Below are 24,161 nucleotides of genomic sequence, written 5' to 3' on the forward strand. Positions count from 1 at the left end.
TGGGGAGAGGGGATAAGATGAAAGTTATTGACCAAAGGGTACAAAGCTTCAGTTATACAAGATGCATAAGTCGTAAAGATTTGCATAGCACAGAAACTATAATTAATAATACTATATTGCCTACTTAAAAATTTTCAAAGAGAGTAAACATTATGCTACATGTTCTTATAACAGTAATAATAAATAGGATGGCAGGAAATTTTTGGAGGTAATGGGTATGTTTATGGCATAGATTGTATTGTGGTTTCATGGAGATATACTTCTCTCCACACTCACCAAGTTGGATACATTAAATATGTACAGCATTTTGTGTCAACCATACCTCAATGGAGTGGTTTAAAAAGTAAAAAGAGAGGAATTCTCATTAACCAAGACCATGATGCTGGCTTTTTGCAGAGAAGCACTTTGGTGGATGTCAATAGGCACTGCAGCATGACAGACAGACACCATTCATTACATCTATCAACCATCCCTTCATTATATTTGTTAGCAGAATGCCTATTTTATTTTTCTTATTGGAGCTCTCTCCAAGTTGGGAAGATAAATCATGAATGGCCTAAATCAATCAGTGTGCTTTGTTAGCAAGTAGTTAATGTGGTCACATGATCCAGTAGCCCATGTGACATGAAGAGAACTCTGCTTGTATTCAAATTTTTTTCTAATAAAACAAGGAAAAGCACCTTTTTGTCTGAGCGCTTCTTTCCTTTCCTTACCACTTAGAATGTTGTAACATGCAGTGCTCTAGCAGTCATTCTGTAACCAAGAGGAGCAATATTTCAACACACTGAGTTGGACAGAGCAGGAAAAAAAATAGGTCCTTGAAGATAGCATCCAGCTACTGCATAAGTTCTGAAGTTATTGACTTCCAAACGTTTTGTTAAATGAGCTAATTCATTGTCTTTAGTGTTGCAGCTAATGTGAGCCAAGTATTCTGTTACTTTTGAAGCATTACTGATGTATGGTAACAGAAATAAGCAACTTCAACTTCAGTCAATAACCAACTGTCCAAAATCAATTTGGACAATAGGTATTTCAAAGAGATGTTTCAGGAAGAAGAGCTAGGGTAGAGGGGTACATAAATGGCATATGCTACATGATAAAGAAGGGGACTCTGTGAAAACAATCAAGATGTTCCTCCCCCATAATTTTGCTTTGGGATAGAGATTTTCAAAAGGAGGATTTGGAAGTCTACCCAATAATCTGGGCATAACCAAAAAAATATTTTATTGGTTGTTATTGTGATGTTGTCATTTATCTCATGGCTGTTGAAACTTAGAAAAACAAAGGTCTTTAATTGAATGGATGAAAATCTTAGTTATTAATGAACTTAGAGTGTAATTAGTCAATGAGAAGAAAATAACATGCTAATGAGCCAAGTAAAATATCTGTCATAGTGTACCTACTCCTAAAATGTCTGTTAAATCTAACTGAAGTCTAAGTTCCATGTTTCGTGAAGAAGGTAACCCTAATAAATGGATCTTACCAATTAAAAAAATTACCTATAATTACTTCCCAGATATTAGTAATACAATAAGTTCTTCTTTGTTTATTGACTTCTCTTCCAGGGACAGAATTGGAGAGAGAGATTGAAGTGAAGAATAACCTATTTGGGAAACACATATAACTGGTAAGGAGGTGTGGAAGTGGTCCTGGGAAGGGAAGGCAGTGGATAAAAGGCATTCTATTGAGCCAGCTACCATAGGGGGCTGGAGGAACTTAAACTCATGAGAAAATCCTGGGAAATGTGGAAAACAGTTGCCTCAAAATTATCCTGTCCAAGGAGCCAGGCAGTCATTAGTTAAGGAATGCTAGGTAGGAGGGAGAAGAGTATTAATTCCTTGATATTTCCAATTTCAGGAAGAAAAAAAAATCTCAGGTGCAGATGAAGATACTGACCGTTGTCAATTACATTGAAAGATCAGCAAGGTATGGGCAAGTCATGGTCAGTATCTGCTACAAATATCTTTTAATCATAGCCCGCTCTATCAGTTCCTTGTGCTTTTTTCCACTTTTCTGGAAATATGTGGTACATTTGGAAGGAGACTGTTAGAGTAGAAACAGAGATGAATACTAATGAGTGGATGCAATGGAAGATTATTGACAAATATACCCATCTTACCTTCTTTTATCTTTCTTTCTTCTTGGCACATTAAAACTGAATCTAGTGTGAATCATATGCCTGGGACAGGACCTCTGCAGTCCTCTGATAGATGCAGTGTGTGGTTTATTGTTTTCTTATTTTCCCTTTGGCTTTCTTCTTCCACTGCTATAGACCCTCTTTACCTGATTCCTGGGTACCTAATTCCCTCATACTGCCCTCTGGTTGCCATAAATTTTTTACACCAACCTGATCATCTCAGAAATTCCCAGTGTCCTAAAATTGTGTTGTTCCAGGCCTTCCCTTTTCTCCAACCTCCTGTCCTATCATTGTCCTCAGCTAATAAATACACTGAGTGATACTGATGTGCACATGGAGAGGCAGTTACATTAACACTAAACATCTGCAAATTAGCTCAGAGCCATTTGCCTCTCAGATTGTATGAAAACAATGTGACAAGCCAAGGGAGGTGGTATGTTGGAGCGCAGTTGTTTCAGAACCTCTCAAAACATCCCACGAAGCCATAAGTCATACACTCAAATCTGATTCTGTCTAGTTCCATATTCTGGTCTTTAAAAATGGCCTAAGCTAGAGTTTCAGGGAGTAAAATGCAGGCTTTGGTGCTCTCCATTATAGAGCAATCTGTTGAAGGCCATTTTAGTTAATTTATTTCTTTGTAAAATATTATTATATTCCAGCAGTACATCCTGGTGAGGCTAGGCTTCTAAAATGTTAATTGGTCATTTAAAAAATGATCTCTGTGTCCCAGTTTTCTTGATGGTGTAGTTCCTAAGAGGACTAACAAATTCTGTGCTTGAGTCCTGCCTCATCAGTGTTGTGTGAGTAACATTCAGTAAATTAACCCTCAATTTTCCATTCTGTTAGGAAAAGGGAAAAAGGGACATTAGTTGTTTTGCAATTTGTAGCTCTCTCAGCAGGGAATGATCACTAGGACTACTTTAACCCCATATCTTTCATCTTTGCTGTCTTCCTGCTCACCTCTTCTTCCTACTTCAGAGAGAGAATATATCTTTCTACATTTGTAATATTTCTCTGTCAATTTTAAAAAATGCATTCAAAAGAGATGAATAAGTAGATCACGGGATTTTTTTAGGATACCAAAACTGTTAGTGTGTATGATTCTGTAATGGTGGTCACATGTCATCATACACTTGTCAAAACCCATAGAATGTACGATACAAGGAGTGAGCCCTAATGTATACCATGGACTTTAATTAACAATAATGTATCAATATTGACTCATCAATTGTAACAAATGTATTACACTAATACAGGATGTTGAAAATAAGGGAAATTGAAGGGGCTGTATGGGAATTTGTACATTTCACTCCATTTTTTAATATAAACTTAAAACTCCACCCAAAATCTATTAATTAAAAATATATATATACACACACACCTCAATGACCTAGCCATTCCACTTCTAGATATTCACTAAGGAAAATGATATCATGTCCATACAGAGACTTAACACAAAAATGTTCAGAGCAGTTTCACTGTAGTAGCTCAAACTAGAAACAACTCAAATGTTCATCAGCAATAAGTTGATAAACAAATTATGGAAAATATATACAATGGAATACTACTCAGCAATAAAAAGGAATGAACTATCAGATGAACCTCAGAAAAATGATGTGAAATAAAAGATACCAGATGAAATAGAGGAATTATGAAGGAAATTATGAAGGAAATGAGGCATCTTTTGGAGGTGATGGATATGTTCATTATCTAGATAGTTGAGATCATTTCACGGGCATGTCTGTGGGTCGAAATTTATCAAATCTCCTGCTTTTAATATGTGCAGCTTACTGTGTGTCAATTATAAAGACCTTTTAAAAAGCCAAGATTACACCTTCCTCCCTTTCCCCCTTACTCTTGCTCTTCCCTATATTTCTTACCCTTCCCAGACCATATACCGAACAAACCCTGAGATATGTATGGTGCAAAAAATGTTTCTATCCATTTTCTTAGTTCTCACTTTGTCAGTTAGGGATTGCATGGCACATAAAAAAAACATTATTGTTTCTCGGCCCTTGATAGTTAGGTCTAAGACTTTTTTCTTACTACACTTTGAATGTAATTGGTGTACATTGCTCTACCCAATGATTAAGAAGTAAGAATAAGAGATACCTATGGTCTGTTGCTTTACTCAAATCTTCAATCCACCAAATTGCCGCTGTTTAGAGTCCTGTGGAGAAAGGGAATCTATCACCTGAAAATTCAAAAGGAAGAGAGGCTCCTGGGTGGTACAGTCAAACATCTGACTCTTGATTTTGGCATAGGTGATGATCTCACTGTTTGTGAGATCAAGCCCTGCGTCGAGCTCCACACTGATAGTGCAGAGCCTCCTTGGGATTCTCTCTCTCAATAAATATATAAACCAAAAGAATTTTTTTAAAGATAAGTAAAATAAGGAGGGTTTTCTTTTATTTTGTTTCTATAGCACCACTTCTTAATGTAATTCCTTACTGTGTATCACTGATGCTTACTGTCTGATCTCTGATCCTTTAGAGGTCAAACAACAAAATGTCTAACCACTGCAGTAATTCACATTACCTTTTTGGAAAGGAATAACCAGACTATATCAGCATATGTCCAGTCCCTTCCTGTATGCTAAGGAGAAAATTTCAATTTTCTTCATTTTTTTGTTAATTCTCCTCTTCTGAGGCAATTGATTTTTCAACATTACCTGCAAGAAATAATTTGCAGAATCTAGTACACTATGGAATTTTATGCTGGTTAATAATGGTACCATGTATTCACTAGGAACTCTCACTGCAGGCAGGCAGCATGGATTTGAAGATTAGCCTACAGTCACTATCATGTTAATATCCTCTCTAAGCTTTAGTGTATCTGCAAAATGGACAAATGAATAGGACATGTCATAATAGTATTATATTTGTCATGAGGATTAAATGAGATATTTTGAGCACCGTTTCAGATGCACCAGAGGCTTAAACATAATCTTTGGCTAATATAATTATTATATAATCATGATGGAACATATGTTTGGCTACTTATTCTTGAGAGGCCTAACAAAACTATTTCCTATGACAATGTGCTGATTAATGGTATTCCTCTGTTCCACAAATGCTAAGCAGTCAATAACTTAACTGTTCTCCGTTCCCAAGAACTTCAGATGAAATATTAATTAAAAAAATAAGCAGTGCAATCACAAACTGATGCTTGATTGTGATCATACACTTTATTTTATGTGAGGTCCAATTTGCACAATTATAACCTAGCTTTATCTGAACTGTGAAAATTGTCATACATCATAGGAAACATGTCCCTTTATTAGAGACTTACTGCATAATCATTCAATTATTTATATAACAAATATATGGAGGACTTACTATATGCCAAGAATAATTCTAAAAGCTGAAATGCAATAAGATGTACACAATTTTCTCATGAAAATCCAGCAAGGGAGGGAGACAATAATAAGTGATTTATTCATTATGATTGTGATGAGCCATTGAAGCAGTACAGCACTGTAAGAGGGTAAGTAATAAGGTCTGAAACTGGCCTATGAGCATGATGTGGTTAGGAAAGACTTTGCCCCCCAAAATGTGCTTTCAAAAACATGATCTCATTAACTCACATTTAAGATAATATTTCTTGAATTTGGCACTTATTAACTGGGTGATTTTGGCTAAATTACATAAATACTCTAGGTTCAAATTCCTTTGTTTATAAAACAGATAATAACTTTTTTTTGATAGAGATAATGTAATGATTAAAAAAGCAAGTATGTAAATCATTGGCCAATACTAACTATTGTCTACTTATGTGCCCAAAACATAACTGTTGTCTACTCTTGGAATCAGATCTTTAGATTTTAAGATATTGTTACTGTGATTTATGTGAATTTTAAAGATAAATATTTATTAGATGTTTGTAATTTATATTCCTCAGAATGGACAGAATAGAGGTACATTTGTGTGTGTGTGTGCATATATAAGTGTGCATGCACATGGGGGTGGCTTCTGCTTTAGAGTAGAAAAGGATGATAAAGTATAATCTTATACAAATTTGGGAATAGTAAATGAGTTATTAAATAGCAATAAGGAGAAACTTGGTTCAACAGTTAGCATAAAAAACTAGTTAACCCTGATATATATGTATTTCATATGTTAGGTTTCACTGACATACAAATATGGAGTCACTATGGACAGATGATTCTCAAGAAATTATGAGAATATCTGAGAGGAGCAAAAGATCATTTCTTCACTTAAGGAATACCATTAAACAATTTTCCAACAAGCTTACCTCCATGGATAAGAGAGTGCCTCAAGAGACGTTTCTTTGTTTATTTGTTTGTTTGTTTTAAATAATCACAACCCTCTAGATTCTCAAATTATAGGAAAAATAGGGAAAACTATTTTCTCTGGGATCAGTCTTTATGCCTAAAAGAACACTCAAGGCTATCTTTTAGATTAGAAAGACTTATTATAATTATTTCTAATAAATAAACACTAAGTTCAGTGCAGTCAACTAGAACAAATAGTATTTACCTAAGGTAAAATTGGTAGTGTTGTGGGAAATGGGAAAATATATTTCTTCCAGTTGGAAAGAGTCATTATTCACATTTATGAACGTCATATATAGGGCTAGGTGAAATTATATATGTGTTATAGCTACTAACTGGGAAAGTAGATATTCCAGTGTCTACTCCTTATGATTTTTAGAAGGCATTTACAGTTATTTATTATGAAATATTTTCCATGGATTCTTAGATACGCCTACCTAGCCTTTTTGGAGATTGGAATCTTACTGAATACTTGGAATTTTTTTTACTTCCTTTGTCAGACATATAGGTCCTCAATAGTATTTTTTAACTTCCCCTCTACTTACATATAACCAGATTTTTAAAATTCTTTTTTATCTATGATTAAAAAGCCATAAGAAGTTAAGAATATCCTGGTTGCTGGGGGAAAAGGCAAATTCTTTAAAAAGATAAAGTCAATTATCAAACTCAACACCCAAAAAACAAACACCCAGTTAAGAAATGGGTAGAAGACATGAATAGACATTTTTCTAAAGAAGACATCCAGATGGCTAACAGACACATGAAAAGATGTTCAACATAAATCATCATCAGGGAAATACAAATCAAAACTGCAATGGGGTACCACCTCACACCTGCCAGAATGGCTAAAATTAACAACTCAGAAACAATAGATGTTGGCGAGAATGTGGAGAAAGGGGAACCCTCTTACACTGTTGGTGGGAATGCAAACTTGGTGCAGTCATTCTGGAAAACAGTATGGAGGTTACTGAAAAAGTTACAAATAGAACTACCCTACTATCAAGCAATTGCACTACCAGGTATTACCCAAAGTGTACAGAAATACAGATTGAAAGGGGTCAGTGTACCTCAGTGTTAATAGCAACATTATCAACAATAGCCAAATTATGGAAAGAGCCCAAATGTCCATGGACTGATCAATGTATAAAGAAGATGTTATATATATGTTACATTTATCATATATATATATATATGTATATATATATATACACACACACACATATATACATATATATATTTACACACACACACACATATATACAAAATGGAATATTACTCAGCCATCAAAAATGAAATCTTGCTATTTGCAACGACATGGATGGAGCTAGAGTGTATTATGCCAAGCAAAATAAGTCAGTGAGAGAAAGACAAGTACCATATGATTTCACTCATATGTGGAATTTAAGAAACAAAATAGATGAACATATGGGTAAGAAAAAAAGAGGGAAGTACAATGAAGAACAAACTGAAGGTTGATGCTGGGAGGTGGATGGGGGATGGGCTAATTGGGTGATGGGTATTAAGGAGAGTACTTGTTATGATGAGCACTGGGTATTATATGTAAGTGATGAATCACCAAATTCTACTCCTGAAACCAATATTACAATATATGTTAACTAATCAGAATTTAAATAAAAATTTGCAAAAAAAAGTAAAAAGAAAAAGTCCCTATCAAATTTTTAAAGGAGAAGCAGAAAATTTATTTTAAAATTATATCTAGTGGTTAAGTAAAATAAGTGGAAGTAGTGATTTTTTTTAATGATAAAACAGGATGCTGTTGCCTAATGAAAAAAAGTATAACATTAGATTGTGGGGTTTTTAATATATGTAGATGTAAAATATGTGAAACCAATAGTACAAAAATGGAGAGGTGGTATGGTTATAGAAATATGAAGATAAAAATGATGAAAAGCAAGACCTAAATATATGTTGTCTATATGAAATGTACTTTAAAGATTAAGACAGGTTGAAATAAAAATATGAAAATAGATATACCATGCAAACAGCATAAGAAAAACAGTGGGCTATGTTAATATCAAATAAAGTAACCTTGAAGATAAAATTTATTTTACCAATGATTAAGAAGGATATTTGATGTTGATAAAAGTTAATCATTAATCAGGAATACAATAAAATCATAAGTATTTATATACCTAAATAAAAATATTCAAAATATATGAGGCAAAGAACTCCAGATTTAGAAATAGAAATAGAATGTAGAAATAGAAATGTAGAAATGTAGAAATAGAAAATTTTATGATAGTTGGAGATATTTATGCCCTTGTATCACTAATAATAAGATGACTGGAAAAAAACATCAATAAGTTATAGAATATTTCAATGACATTATCAACTACTTTGACCCATTTGCTCTCTGTGATATTTATAGAACACTGTGACCAACAGTAGACATTCTGTAGTAAAGAATAGACATCCTTTTAAAAAGCACATAGCCTAGTCACAATATGGGACATATAATAGGCCATAAAATAAGTTGCAGCACATTTCAGGAAAAAAAATCACATTATCTGATAACAGCCAGAACTAACAAAATAAATAGAAAATCTAACTACACTATAGCTATTAAAGAAATTGAATATGTAATTATAAACTGTCATTCAAAAATAATTTGACTATATGTTGCATGCTTCATGATAAAAACACTCAGTAATAGATAAGGATATCCATTTTCACTTTTATCAACAGTGAACTGAAATCCTGACAAGTTCAATAAAATAAAGAAATAAAGGATATAAAGACAGGTAAGAAGTAAAATTATCACTATTTGTTTACATAAAGAATTCTAAGAAATCTACCAGGCAAGTATTAAAACTTGGAAATGAATATAGTGACATTGCTGAATATAAGGTCAATTCATCTGTAGGCTGAATTCTAAGATCCCAAGACCCTGTTCATTGGGTGCATTTGTACCTTCCTTCAGTCATTAAAACACATTTGAATCTCCATGCTGCAGTGAAGAAATTTCATAGATGTAATTAAGATCCCAAATTAGTTGGGATCTCTTAAAATGAAGAGATTATCTTTAGTAATCTGGTGAGCCCTTAAGTGGGACAGGACTCTTGCTGGTGAGAGAGATTTGAAGCATGAGAGTGATTTAACATGAGGGAGAGTCTCCATTGTGGAAATGGAGGGGACCATGTAGCAAAGAATGTGGGCATCCTTTAAGAACTTGGAACCATGTCTCCCGAGAGCCAGCAAGGAATAGAGCCTCAGTTTTACAAATGCAGTGACCTGAATTCTGCCAGCAACCTAAGTGATCTTAGAAGTGGATTGTTTCCTCAAGGCTCTAAAAAAGAACCTAGTATAGTTGGCATCTTGATTTCAACCTTAGAAGACCCTGAGAACAGGAATTTTCTATGCCATGCCTGGGCTTCTTACCTAGAGAATTGAAAAATAACAAATGTGTGTTGTTTTAAATCACTGATTGTAGTACTTTTTTGAATGCAGTTTTAGTAGATTGATACAATATTTAAATAATATTGTGATCCTGTATAGTAGCAAATAATTGGAGAATGAAATAAGGAGGGAAAAATTTGGTTTTCTAAGAGCCTCAAAAAGTAGTTGGAAATAAAGTTAACAGAAGAGGTGTAAGACCTCTAAGCTAATAATAGCAAAATATCACTGAGACAAACCAAAGATTAAATGGTGCTATGTATATCATGTTCATGCATTTTGAGAATTAATGTTGAGGTGTCAATCCCCTCAAAATTAGGCTATAATTTCAATGAGACCCTTATTAAAAATCTCAACAGAATTATTTTGGGGAGAATTTGGCAATTTTATTTTAAACTTACATTGAATGCAAAGGACTGGGAGCAGTCAAAACAATCATGGAAAAAAATTTGGAGAATTCATACAACCTGATTTCAAGCTTAGTATAAAGCTACTATTTGAAATAAAGTGGCATAGGTCTAAGTATAAACAAACAGATCAGTGGAGGGAAAAGATGAATGATCTGGTAACAAACACAGACATAGATGACTTTCAACAAAGATTCCAAGACAATTGAAAAGAAGGATAGTCTTTTCAATAAATAATACTGGATAAAGTGGATGAGCAAGGGGCAAATGAATCTTTAGCTTGCTCAACAAATTGATTTGAGATGGATCATAGACCTAAAGATGAATGCTGAAACTATAATGCTTATCAAAAACAAAATATTGGGGAATACCTTAATGACCTGAATTAGGCAGAACTTTTTCAAAGGACAGAAGTACCATTAGTAAAATGAAATATGATAAAACAGGATTCCATTAAAATTAGTTATTCAGTTTATTAAAATTATCATTAAGAGAATGAAAAGGCAATACAGATTAAAAGAAAGTATTCTCATTACACATATTTGACAAAGGCGTTGTATTCAGAATTTCTACAAATCAGTACAAAAAGACAGCCAGCTTTAAAAATGGGCAAATGAACAACCCACAAAAGGTATATGAATGGCTAAATAATCCTATAAAATATGTTCAACATAAAAATGTTCGTATAAAAATGTGTTCAAAACCATCATCAGTAAGCATCAAATTAAAACCAAAAGGAGATATTATATGACATGTACTAAAATTAAAAATATCTAAGATTTTAAAATCCTGATGAAGGTACAGAGCATCTGAAACATTCACCAATGGTAGAGGTGTAAAATACTGCAACCATTTTGAACATTATTTTGGCAATTTCTTTTAAAATGAAGTATGAGCGTATCTGATAATTATATGAAATATATGTCCATTAAAACACAGTTTTAGGGGCACCTGGGTGGCTCAGTCGGTTAAATGTCCAAACTTTAATTTCAGCTCAGGTCATGATCCCAGGGTCATGGGATCAAGCACCAAGTTGGGCTGCAGACTGGACATGGAGCTTGCCTGAGACTCTCTCTCCCACCCCCTCTGCCCCTCCCCTGTGCATGTGCTCTCAATCAATCAATCAATAAATAAATAAATAAATAAATAAATAAATTTTTAAAAACACAGCTTTACTTTTACTGTCCCCAAACTGGAAACACTATAAACACTATAAATTGATAAACGAATTGATAAAGTTAATAAACGAATTGTTATATGTTCAGTCAGTAGAACACTACTAAGTAATAAAAAAAAAAAAAGAATAAACAACTGGTTTATAAAAACTACATTTGTGAAACACTAAAACATTTTGTTAAGCAGAAAAAGCCAGACACAAAAAAGTACGTATTTAATGGTTCCATTTTTATGAAGTTCAAATAAGTAAAATCATCCATTGTAATAAGACTAGTCATTGTGGTTGTATATGGGAATGTTGACTGGAATAAGGCATGGGGAACTTTCTGAAGTAATGGAAATGGAAATATTCTGTTTTTATAAGATGTGGGATACACAGTTATATGCATTTTGAAATCTAATTAAATTCCATACTTTAGATCTGTGCAATTCATTGTATGTGGATTAATATTTTAATTAAAAACATGCTGTTAGGGATTTTCTAGGAGGGCTGAATGATTTATATCATTTTACTTTGTTGTCTTGTCAAGCTTTTTGAAAAAGTTTGTCTTGTAATTGCATACAGAAAATTTTTATCAAGATACTGTTAATCCATTTGTTTTAAAAGTGAACTTTTGGATCATTTGCCATTTCTTTCGAAATTGGATACTCTGAGGTTACTAGAACACCTTGAAATGGTCCCACCATCAGCCTGTCTAGAGAAGTTATCTCATAGTTATTTGAATCTAGCAGAATAACTTTAGTTCTTGCCTTATTATAATTAGACTATTTGAGCCAATATGAATGAGGCCAGTTAACACAGAATCGAGTCATTTAAACAGTTGCTAAATCTCAATTTCTAGCAGAAAATAATAGCTTCAGTACCTAATATGTAAAATCATGATCAATCATTTATAAAATTCTTCATATGTGTTACTTCAGAGTTCTTTAATGACTTGATGGGGTAGGTACTTTTATCCCCATTGACCTGATGTGAAAATGGGTGATCATTAAGGTTAAGGGATTTTTTATTTTATTTTATTTTATTATTAAATATGAAATTTATTTTCAAATTGGTTTCCATACAACACCCAGTGCTGGTTAAGGGATTTTTTAAAGAAAATGTTAAGCTATTGACTTAGGATTCCAAATCAAATTTTCTGTTTCTGCACTTAGTGCTCTATCCAATAAACTAGAGCTGAGTAGTGGATGAAAACAAGGTTATTTCTTGACAAATTCTTAAAAACAAGAAATGAGAAAAATCTCTGCTGCTCTAGGGTTGAGTTCCCATGTCTTAAATTATAGATTAACAAAACATTTGAAGAAACTTTTAGATGACTTTAATAAAAAGTCTGTACAAAATGAAACATCTGCTATCTATTATAGTTTTATTAGATGGAGGGTAATTACTCTGATGTGTGCCGTATACTACAGTTTTCACCTGCAGAACCTTGTGCTGTCTTCACTTTGTTTCATGCACAACCTCTACATCGCAACCTTCCTTTCACCTGTGCACATTTTTAAAATAGATTTTCAAAATAAGCTGAGCGAAAGTGGCAGATACTTCAGTGTGTTCCAGAATTTATGATTCACGGAAATCAGCAAATGTGCCCAAGTGGTGGTAGAGCAGAAAATGTCAAATAATGATTTAGTTGTAAAAAAATGATCATTGAACCTGTTGAGAGTAAAGGTCTGATTAAGAATCTCACCAAAATTTAGATACAGATTCTTTGGAGGGAGTATGGGAATGAGTTTGAAAACTGGAAATTATTTGATCAATGGACAGTACAAATAAAAATCTAGCATATTTTTATTTCATTTGAAAACCTTAAGCGCTTCATTGACATGGGCACTTCTCAGCATCCTGCAGGGTTGGATCATTTACATCCTTCTTCTCAATATCTTTTGCCAACTAACCATTTCAAAATTACAGCTAAATTAAAGACACTGCCTATTATTTGCTGTATACTGGAACTCAGATCTCCCCTTAGAGAGCTCTGAGCTCATTCAATGAGGCATAGCACTTAATTTCATTTGCAGAATTTCTGCTATCCAACTCTCCACAAATTAAATGAGGTCATTCATTGCTTTCCCTGTAGGCTAATGGTACTTATATTGTTTGTCCACATTTAATGTCCTAATATCTTGGTTTCATGGTCCACTGTTTAATAACGAATCAGTAATGGAATTGAATATACTGTAGAAAAAAAAATACTCCTTCAGTTTATTGCCTTCCTATGGCTGTATGGAACCTTAGACCTCTTCTAGCTCAGAGTTGCAAATGTAGATGCCTACAGGGACCAGGCAGGCTGTAAATGTGTGAACTGAACTTGGTGTGAGAGGATAGAATAGATAGGTTTTATGATAACGTGAAGAAAGTTTCCTTACTTTAAGTTGTAAAAATTAGCATTGGGAAAAAACATATGGCACATATCAAGTGTCTGTGGATGGAATTTGCCCTAAGGCTTCACCAGTTTTTCAACCTAATCTTGCCTATTTCTCCCATTTGATAAATTAGAAAATAACAAAGGAACAAAACAACTTGAATAATTCCTTCAACCAAATTCATTCATGATTCTTACTATAGTACCAAAAATCAGTCACTGTACTTGAGAGGAATTACACATATTCAGAATTGTGACCTGAAGGAGGAAGGCTGGCATTGGATTAAGGTACAAGACTTGGAATGCAGAGCTTATTAGTAAGCAAAATGAGAACTCCACAGCAAATAAATGTAAAAGAGTGGTTAGGAAGGCAGATGTGGTTTACATGATTCAACTAAGGTCAGAAGTGTCAACTATAAAGAGACCACACAAGCTAGTAGGGACATTAGACAGACTGGAAATTCTGGCATTTGTTTTTCTCTATCTTGGTTTTCAGCCTAAGGTCTTAGGCATTTTCAAGGAACCAAACTATAAACAAAACTGGCAAACTGTACATATTTATATATACACTGCATGTGGCTTCAGTAATTAATTGAAGTATAATGTTTCTTTACGAATTTAGAATTTGGAAAAGAATCACAAGGTGCTTGTATAATTTGTTATAAACAGAAGAAATTATTTGGAGAAACAGGAGAAAAAACATCATTTATATCAATTTTCTGTTTCCTAGGAAGGAGAAATAGCAAACCTAAGCATGCTAGTTCATGTGAGCAAGATTTAAAAACCAGAGCAGTGATCCTGGAGATTCAATGCATGTTTATCCCCATAGGGTTTAATATAAGTTAATTCTTCTGGTGTGAAGTTATACCAATGACTGGTATTTTGGTGAAAAGGGGAAAAAAAAACAAATAAAGTTGTTTCATAGAGCGTTGTTTTCAAGTGCTGTATTTCACTAAGAGCTAAGAAACCTCTTAAGAAGCTTTTTTTTTTCAACATGGGTTCACTATTCCCTTTCCTGATTTAGAAATAATTCATTCTTTTGGCTAGTGTAGTTCTTCAGCAACTAAAAATATGTAAAGCATGTTGGACAGGTGAAATTTAGTTGGAGTTTTCGAATTTGTGATTTTTAACTCTAGGAGATGTTCTGAACAATGTGTTTTTAGTTGTCATTTTATTGACTGAAATAGCAGCCAGGAAAGACTTTCAAGCTGACATTGTAAAATGAAGCTTTCTGGGGGCAAATTTATTATGTATGAATGAACAGACTTTTTTAAAATTGGGAACTTTTGTTTCTGTAGTGTAAAATTGAAAACAAAATGAAGTAGATTCCTTTGTAGAAGGGGGTCAGGATAGCAGGTGTAGTTTAAATGATTCAGGAAAAAAAATATTGCAGATAAAGAGAATGTTTCAAATGAAGGAAACAGTTCAGATTGAAGGATTTACGTAGGGCTGAAGTTGTAAATCATATTGTCAGCATCTACTTTTTGAAGACGGCTCAGAAGGGGAAGAGAGACAAATTAACCTGTCTGAGAAGTAAAATGCCAGGGATTTGACCTAAAACTCAAAGATTTTAAGATCTTCTCAAGTCTCTTGATACTATGAATAATGGGGAGAAAAGCAATTTTAGTGTATTCAATATCTATGTTTGAATATAAACCGAAAACTGTTTTAATTGATGAAAATGACCTCAAGCAATGCAAAACTGGGAGAAAATTGTGATGTTTAGAGAAATTCTAATACCATATGCTCCATTTGAATTTACGCTTACTGGTGTTTTTGATTTCTAGTATCTTTCACATGGCAAAGATGATTTTCAAGAGCAATTCATATCTGTTAATCTGGTGGGTCAGTTCTTTAATGTGCCAATCCAAGTTCTGTCTGTACTCTCTCACTGAACAAAGTTACCTGGTGAGGGAGCACACTGGAAAATGTCTTATCCAGTCTCACCTACTCCAAAGCACTTTTCCATAGGTCTTCCTGTACATCTGCCTTAGTGAAAGTAACATTTTCACTACTGAGGAAGTAATCAGATCCTTAATTATGAAATTAGTTATCACTAGATTTAAACTTCTCATGGTATATTCATACTTTAAAATATTTAAGTCCAATACCTTCTTAATTATTGATATAAGTGCAGCAAACAAGAAAATGTGTGTTTAAAGGGGAGGGGGGTGATTTGCTTATTCTGGGACACCTTAGTCCATCATAAAAATGCCAGAAGAAATGGAGTCAGTAATTTGGCACAAGTCATTTAAAACACTTTCCACAAAGGTTGTTTTGTATCTTGTATTTTAAACATATTACAAATGTATGCGTAAGTTTAGATTGTAAGCTCCTTGAAGTCAGGCTTGTGTTTTGTCTCCCACAGTAGATATCTTCCTAGCACAGTGCCTGGAACGCAGAATGTGTCCATAAATAGGTCCTAAATAAAGAAGACTATATTTTGTAGAAAAAAAGAATTTTGGGTCAATGTAGGGTTTTATAAGTGACTCATTTCCAGACCTTATTATCTTAATTAGATACAAAGATATACAGATATTGTACATACAGTTTTCTAGGGCATTCCCTAAAATCTCAATATTGTTCAAGTAACAGATACATCATATTTGACAGATAAAGAATCACCTTAATTTTGTATAAGCCCCAAGGAAAGGGAAAGATAAAAAATAGATATTCTTGGCCTTTTCAGTGTCACCCCATAGTTTGAAATACCATGTTCATAATTCAGTCACATAACTCCTCCAAGATTTGTTCCTTGATTTTTCAGTAGGAATCATACATGATTATAATGGTATTGCTTCCCTTATGTTCTGTGAAAAGATGTGGTTTCTTCCACATTTAATAGGACACATTTTTTTTCTGTATGAAAGTAATACCAAACAATAATCAAAAAACCAAGTATTAAATAAACTCTTACAGTAGGTGCTCTGGGACTACAAAAGAACCTCAAGACTCTTCCTTTGGGATTCTGCAATATGATTGGAAACCAAGACATACAAATCACATCGTTAGTGAAAACATTGGAATATACAAAAGAACCATTAAAGAAAAAAAATCAGACATAGCAAATATGGTTTCTTAATCTAGATGGCTTTTCTGTTTTTAAATTCGGGTAGAAGCAACTCACCTGGCATGGATCCTAAGACTTAGTCCTTGTGCCCTGGTTGCCATTTCTCATAGCAAATGATAAGATGTGCATTCTTATCTTTAAGTTCCTAATGCGTCCATACCCAGTTCCCCTGTGCATTCCAAACAATCTCTGGATTCATCTCTGGATTCTTTTTTACTACTCCATTTCAGAAACATATTACTGCAAACTCCATATTTCTTCCATGTTGAGGTTTACAGGTTTATTAAAAATACAAGATACACACTTAAGATTGAAATTCAGATAAATGACATTTTTGGTGCAGATGTATGTTGCTGGCATTCTTCTCAGGCTGTTTACAATCTTCTAAGCCTACAAGTATACACATAATATTGATAATTCTGAGGGAAAGAATGGCTGGGCAAGGAACAAAAGAATGGTGGCAAATCTGCAATAAGGACATAATGAAATGAAGATGCCTTTGACAAGAACCTCAGTATTATTTTGTATAAAACATCTAAAGAAAGTGAAATTTGATAAAAATTCCCTTTATAAATGGTATGCAATTGTTACAGCTTAATTATTTAATAAATTATATCACATATAGAGATCTTTGTACTCCTCTCGTGTATGCTTTTTAAATATATAATTTAAAGACAAAAAAAATTTTAAGCAAATTATAAAGATTTGATCCTTGAGTTTTCGGTACACATAAACAATCTTTAAAATGTTTTAGGCAGGAAAAAATATTTGAAGATAATAAAAACCTACTTAATTTAGCCCAAGATAAAGAGATTTATTTAAAAGTATTTTTAAAATTTAAAGAAAATAGAGCAACTGGATTTCAGCAAGTCTGGAAAACATGAAGCTCCAGGGAGCTCAGCTGTAGGAGTTCAGGGACCTTTATTCTAATGATCTACCATTACCTCAGCTGGCAACTTATTAGGTTTCTGAGTATCTTAGTTCATATTCTCAAAAGGGAATCTGATTAATTCAGATTAGTTTATGGATTGGTTCCTCTGGGGTTGGATAGCTACTCTTGGTTCAATCAGCCATGTCGGGGGAATGACATTACTAATTAAGGATAAGCTAGAGGAAATGAGATCTTTCTTTAGTGGAGATATTTACAATGCCTGTACATATTTATTTGTATGTAAATGTATAATGGAAAACAGACTATGTGGAATTAATAAAATGCAATTGTCTCATTTTAGGAAAGTATATTTATGGGTGAATTGTTGACAGTTCTTACTCCTGTGTCTTAAACCTCAGTGCATGGTACACAAGCCACACAAGCTTAAGTCAAAACCCAAGTGTCTTTCTTGATTGGCCCCTTTAACTTGCCTTTCACATCCAATCACCAAATCTCAGCTCTTGTATATCCTAAGTAACAGACATATTGACATCACCTATCCATGAGTGAAACTTTCCCATTATGTTATAAAATTCACAGAAGAATGGTTTGTGTGCAGCTTTTTCATATTTGTATCTCTACTACCTACCACAGTGCTTAGCACCAACAGCCCAACTGATACGTTGATTGTAGCTTTGTGAGACCCCACAACAGACAATTCAGCTAAATCATGTTTACATAAACTGAGATATCATAAACTGTGTTAAGTTGCTATGTTTATGGTGATATCATTATGTAGCAGTAGATAACTAATACAATCATTTCTTTCTGTATTGTATCTTTTCTGCATTACATTTTTAAAAAATTAATGACAGCCTCATTTTAAATTCTTAATGTATGGTTTTATTTTTGGCAACAATCTAGTCTTTATCATTTAGTAATGGTTTAATATTAACTTGACATGGAACTCAAAAATGGTAGAATGAATCAGCAAGATGATAATCACATGTGGATAAATCATTGATATTTTTCATTTGACTCCTCTTCCCTGCCTGCCCTCCACTGTCTGACAGTGACTTGTAGGCCATGGCCCCAAACTGTTTAAGTTCAAAGGACATTTTCGTCTTAGTTATGAATCATAACTGAATCTTTGTTTAGCTTCTGTGTCATACATACCTCTGCACTTCTTTATTTTCACTATAAGATGCTATGAAATTATCAAGTGCCTGTTTTTCTCTCAAGTCTAGATCAATCCACCATAAGTCTTTCCTTGTTCCAAGAACAGAAGGAAAATTCTACTTCTATTCAGAAAATAGTAAAGATTTATGGTTCCCAGTCTGTAAAGTTCCATCTCTGATATAACAGAGATAATTCAAAATTATTGTTTCCTCCTGATGATTCCAGGAACCATGATATCCTAAGACATCTAAGAAATCCTGAGATGTTGTAGAAACACTTTCTAGACAATTGGCTAAATGGTATGTGTGGAAAATGAGTTTTGCCACTCAGATGCTGAGAAAAAATCACAAAACTACATTAAAAATGTTGACATAAAACTAGAGGAGTAGCATTTTTATGTATGTGTAAAAACTCTCCTGACCATTCATCATTGCTATATCTGATTAGGGGCTTCTGAAACTCTGTATTGGTCTCTCCTCCTATCAGGAGACAATAATCTTTTAGATGGTCAAGTTCCTCCTCTTCCTGTATCCATGGAGGTACCTAAGTCCACATTTGTCTCAAATTTCTATATGCTTCTGGAATTCCTGCTTCTGTGAGTGCCAGGAACTGTAGATCCCAAGGATTGCCCTAGGTAAGACTGAGCCTTAGAGGCACGATCACTAAAGGCCTTGAGCCTTGTGATACACAGTCTCTAAAATAAGGGATTCAGAATACCCAGGAGAACATTTAGCTATTAAGGACAAGACCTTCAAGTAATTGGAATTGATCAAAATAAATAATTCCATATTCAGAGTAAGCCTGGAAAAGACACAAGATGATATGGCAGAGGACACATACTGGAAATTAGGAACCTAGTCTATCAAGAAACATTGAGTAGATACTGAGATTTCAATATGAGTATCTTTACAGATATCTTTACACAACTCTGTTTTTACATGTTGGATAATCTTTGTTTTGGAGATAAAAGATCTGTTCCTTTGAAAAGGAACTCTATTTACTATAACTCATACAACCACATTTTATATAAACTTAATAGATCTTGAAATATATTTATGTATCTTAGCATCTCAAAAATGATTATTTGGGATGGGACCTACAAATAAAAACTTAAAATACTTTATTGTAAATACTGATTTTATCATAAAAAGATAAATAAGACAAAAACCCTGGGATCTGAATAATTTGCTGCAGTGTACATTCCTAGCTACAAGGAACAATGTAACTAAAAATTCTGGAAGTTACCTATTTGTAAACCAGTAATTCTTTCTTTTTCCCTGGTGTTGAGCTCATAAATGAATTCCACTCATGTATTCATAATAAAACATAGGTATGAAGTAAGAGTCTTAGTTGCCTAAGTCTAGATATCTTGAAAAATTATTTAGTAATTTCAGTGCTAGCCAATTTTTTTCTTAAAAATAAGGATCTTTTTAAAGATTTAAAGAGGAAAATTTAAAGTCTTAAGAAAAGAGGTAAAGTATTCTAAAACTTAAATGTGATGTTCAATTTAAGAAAATGATTTTGGAACTGATACATGAATTCAGCAAAGTTGCAGGGTACAAAATTAATGTACAGAAATCGGTTGCATTTTTATACATCAATAATGAAGCAACACAAAGAGAAATAAAGAAACTGATCCCATTCATAATTGCACCAAGAATCATAAAGTACCTAGGAATAAACATAACCAAAGATGTAAAAGATCTGTATGCTGAAAACTGTAGAAAGCTTATGAAGGATATTGAAGAAGATACAAAGAAATGGAAAAACATTCCATGCTCATGGATTAAAAGAATAAATATTGTTAACATGTCAATGCTACCCAAAGCAATCTACGCATTCAATGCAATCCCAATCAAAATTGCACCAGCATTCTTCTCAAAGCTAGAACAAGCAATCCTAAAATTTGTATGGAACCGCAAAACACCCCAAATAGGCAAAGTAATATTGAAGAAAACCAAAGTGGGAGGCATCACAATCCCAGACTTTAACCTCTACTACAAAGCTGTAATCATCAAGACAATATGGTGTTGGCACAAAAACAGACACATAGACCAATGGAATAGAATAGACTCCAAAACTGGATCCACAAACGTATGGCCAACTAATCTTTGACCAAGCAGGAAAGAACATCCAATGGAAAAAAGACAGTCTCTTGAACAAATGGTGCTGGGAGAACTGGACAGCAACATGCAGAAGAATGAAACTAGACCACTTTCTTACACCATTCACAAAAATAAACTCAAAATGGATGCAGGACCTGAATGTGAGACAGGAAACCATCAAAACCCAAGAGGAGAAAGCAGGAGAAAACCTCTTTGACCTCAGTTGCAGCAATTTCTTACTTGACACATCTTCAAAGGCAAGGGAATTAAAAGCAAAAATGAACTATTGGGACTTCATCAAGATAAAAAGCTTCTGCATTGCAAAGGAAACAATCAACAAAACTAAAAGGCAATGGGCAGAATGGGAAAAGATATTTGCAAATGACATATCGGACAAAGGGCTAGTATCCAAAATCTATAAAGAACTCACCAAACTCCACATCCAAAAAACAAGTAATTCAGTGAAGAAATGGGCAGAAGACATGAATAGACACTTTTCTAAAGAAGACAGCCAGATGGCCAACAGACACATGAAAAGGTGCTCAACGTCACTTCTCATCAGGGAAATACAAAACCGCACTGAGATACCACCTCACACCGATCAGAGTGGCTAAAGTGAACAAATCAGGACACTATAGATGCTGTTAAGGATGTGGAGAAATGGGAACCCTCTTGCACTGTTGGTGGGAATGCAAACTGGTGCATCCACTCTGGAAAACAGTATGGAGGTTCCTCAAAAAATTAAAAATAGATCTACCCTATGACCCGGGAATAGCACTGCTAGGAATTTACCCAAAGGATACACAGTGCTGATTCATAGGGGCACATGTACCCCAATGTTTATAGCAGCACTTTCAACAATAGCCACATAATAGAAAGAGCCTAAATGTCCATCAACTGATGAATGGGTAAAGAAGATGTGGTTTATGTATACAAAGGAATACTACTTGGCAATGAGAAAAAAATGAAATCTGGCTACTTGCAGCAATGTGGATGGAACTGGAGGGTATTGTGCTAAGTGATATAAGTCAGGCAGAGAAAGATACCATATGTTTTCACTCATATGTGGATCCTGAGAAACTTAACAGAAGACCATGGGGGAGGGGAAGGGGGAAAAAAAGTTACAGAGAGGGAAGGAAGCAAACCACAAAAGACTCTTAAATACAGAGAACAAACTGAGGGTTAATGGGGGATGGGGGAGAGAGGAAACTGGGTGATGGGCATTGAGGAGGCTACCTGTTGGGATGAGCATATGGAAACCAATTTGACAATAAATTATATTTAATAATACAAAATAATTTTGTAGTTTTATTCTATACTGATAAATGCAGTTACTATAAACAAAATTGTTAGTTGGTGGCATGGCATTCTTCTGAGTAATTTTGATTTGTTCACTGAAATTAATAGCTAAACTTTTATAGAAAAGTAAGTGAGAATGTAGTAATTAAAATAGAAAGTGTGGTATTAAACTGGGTAACAATTATAAAGTCTAGTGTTTTCTATTAATCTTTTAATGAACCAGATGAGCTAATTTTTTTATGATTCTATAGAAAAATTTGTATTTGAAACATTTAGGAAAGTTTCAAGATATAAGTCTTACACATTTTTGTGATAATACTTCAGTAAATTATTTTGTTCTTGATAAGGTCTGTGTATATTTTCTAATATTTTTTAGTTGACTAAGAAATTTAAATTCATATGGTATTTTAGTAATGCATCTATTGGAATTCTGCATTAGACTTCATATAATGAAAACAAATTCCAGTTTTATATATTCAGAATTTTGAGATGTGAGAGGACCTCAGACAACTTTTCAAAAAACTTTTTTGTATGTATACTAATTGAGCAATAATGTGGCATTCTAAGATACAAGATATCTTCCTCCAAATCCTCCTGAAACAAACAAAGAAAGAATTGAATGATACTAAGTGATAATGCTAACAGAAATTGAATGTATACATTTGCAAATCTTGGCATGATAATGCAAAACAAAATATATTGAGATGGCAAGGAGATATTATGTTTTATAAAAAAGAAAGTGACTTTAAGCTTATTAAAGTGGGGAAGATTAATAAAATAATATACCAGAACAAGATTTTAGAAAGTTAAAATTTAATTGAATATGTGAAAACATGTAGATGTTAATATTGTTTGAAACTGAGAGTAGAAGATAGAATTGTTTTGCCAGCCTGAAGTCATACATATGAATCTCATGCATATAACCATGAATTAACCATGGCAGATAAACCAGATGGTGGCTAAATGAAACACTTATACAGGGCTTCAGAAATTAAATTGCTATTGTTTTTCTTTTCCCTACATCTCATGAAGTAGACCAATAGATGTGATTTCAACTACTGTACAAGAATCTAAATATCAACACCTAAAAATGTCACTTTTGAAAAATATAACTGTCATCTGTTGAAATGATAACACCTTGAGTTTGAAATAAACTACAACAAATCATACATCAAGTAAATACTTCTATAGCTATGCAGGATAAGTTATGAATGAGTCTAAGACAAAGTAAACTGCACAGATGTGCCTACTAGAAATAGATCTATATAGGAAAACTAAATTTAATTCAGTGCTTTTATTAGTTGCTTAGGATTCCTGTGTCCTCTTGAAATTATGCTATTAAGCAATGAAATCTTGCTTTCTTTTGGGCACACTAATGGATCCTATCTCTACTTGTATCTTTACTGACACGGACATGAAAATTCCATTACTCAAAAGCACCTTGGATACTTTGATTTGAGAATTGTATTAGAAATCATAATTGAGGAGCTTGGGTTTATATTGGGTTCATGTTGCTGGGGTAACAGTGTTCTTATTAGTTTACAGAGGTAAAAATAAACACTTGGTTTTCTTTAGATGTGTGCTTCATATTGATATTTCCATTTAGTTCTAACAACATGGTGCTTCTGTTTTTCCTTAAGTGATTCACTAGTTCTTTTCTTCTTTTTTATGTTTATTTTAGAGAGAGAGAGAGCGCGCACACATGCGCACATGTGGGGGAGGGACAGAGAGAGAGGGAGACACAGAATCTGAAGCGGGCTCCAGGCTCTGAGCTGTCAGCACAGAGCCTGATGCTGGGCTTAAACTCATGAACCATGAGATCATGACCTGAGCTGAAGTCAGGAAT

At 33.7% G+C, this 24,161-nt stretch overlaps 1 long non-coding RNA gene across 1 annotated transcript in view; it reads left to right on the plus strand.

Moving 5' to 3' along the window:
- The window catches only part of LOC128314053 (uncharacterized), a 145,113-nt gene that overhangs the window by 80,175 nt on the left and 40,777 nt on the right, over window positions 1-24,161 (plus strand). Inside the window, exons 2-3 of the long non-coding RNA XR_008295411.1 lie at window positions 1,566-1,627; window positions 1,858-1,926. This is a non-coding gene — a long non-coding RNA (uncharacterized LOC128314053). The remainder of the gene's footprint in view (window positions 1-1,565; window positions 1,628-1,857; window positions 1,927-24,161) is intronic.

This window comes from Acinonyx jubatus, chromosome C1 (genome assembly GCF_027475565.1).
Source record: "Acinonyx jubatus isolate Ajub_Pintada_27869175 chromosome C1, VMU_Ajub_asm_v1.0, whole genome shotgun sequence".
NCBI lineage: Eukaryota > Metazoa > Chordata > Mammalia > Carnivora > Felidae > Acinonyx > Acinonyx jubatus.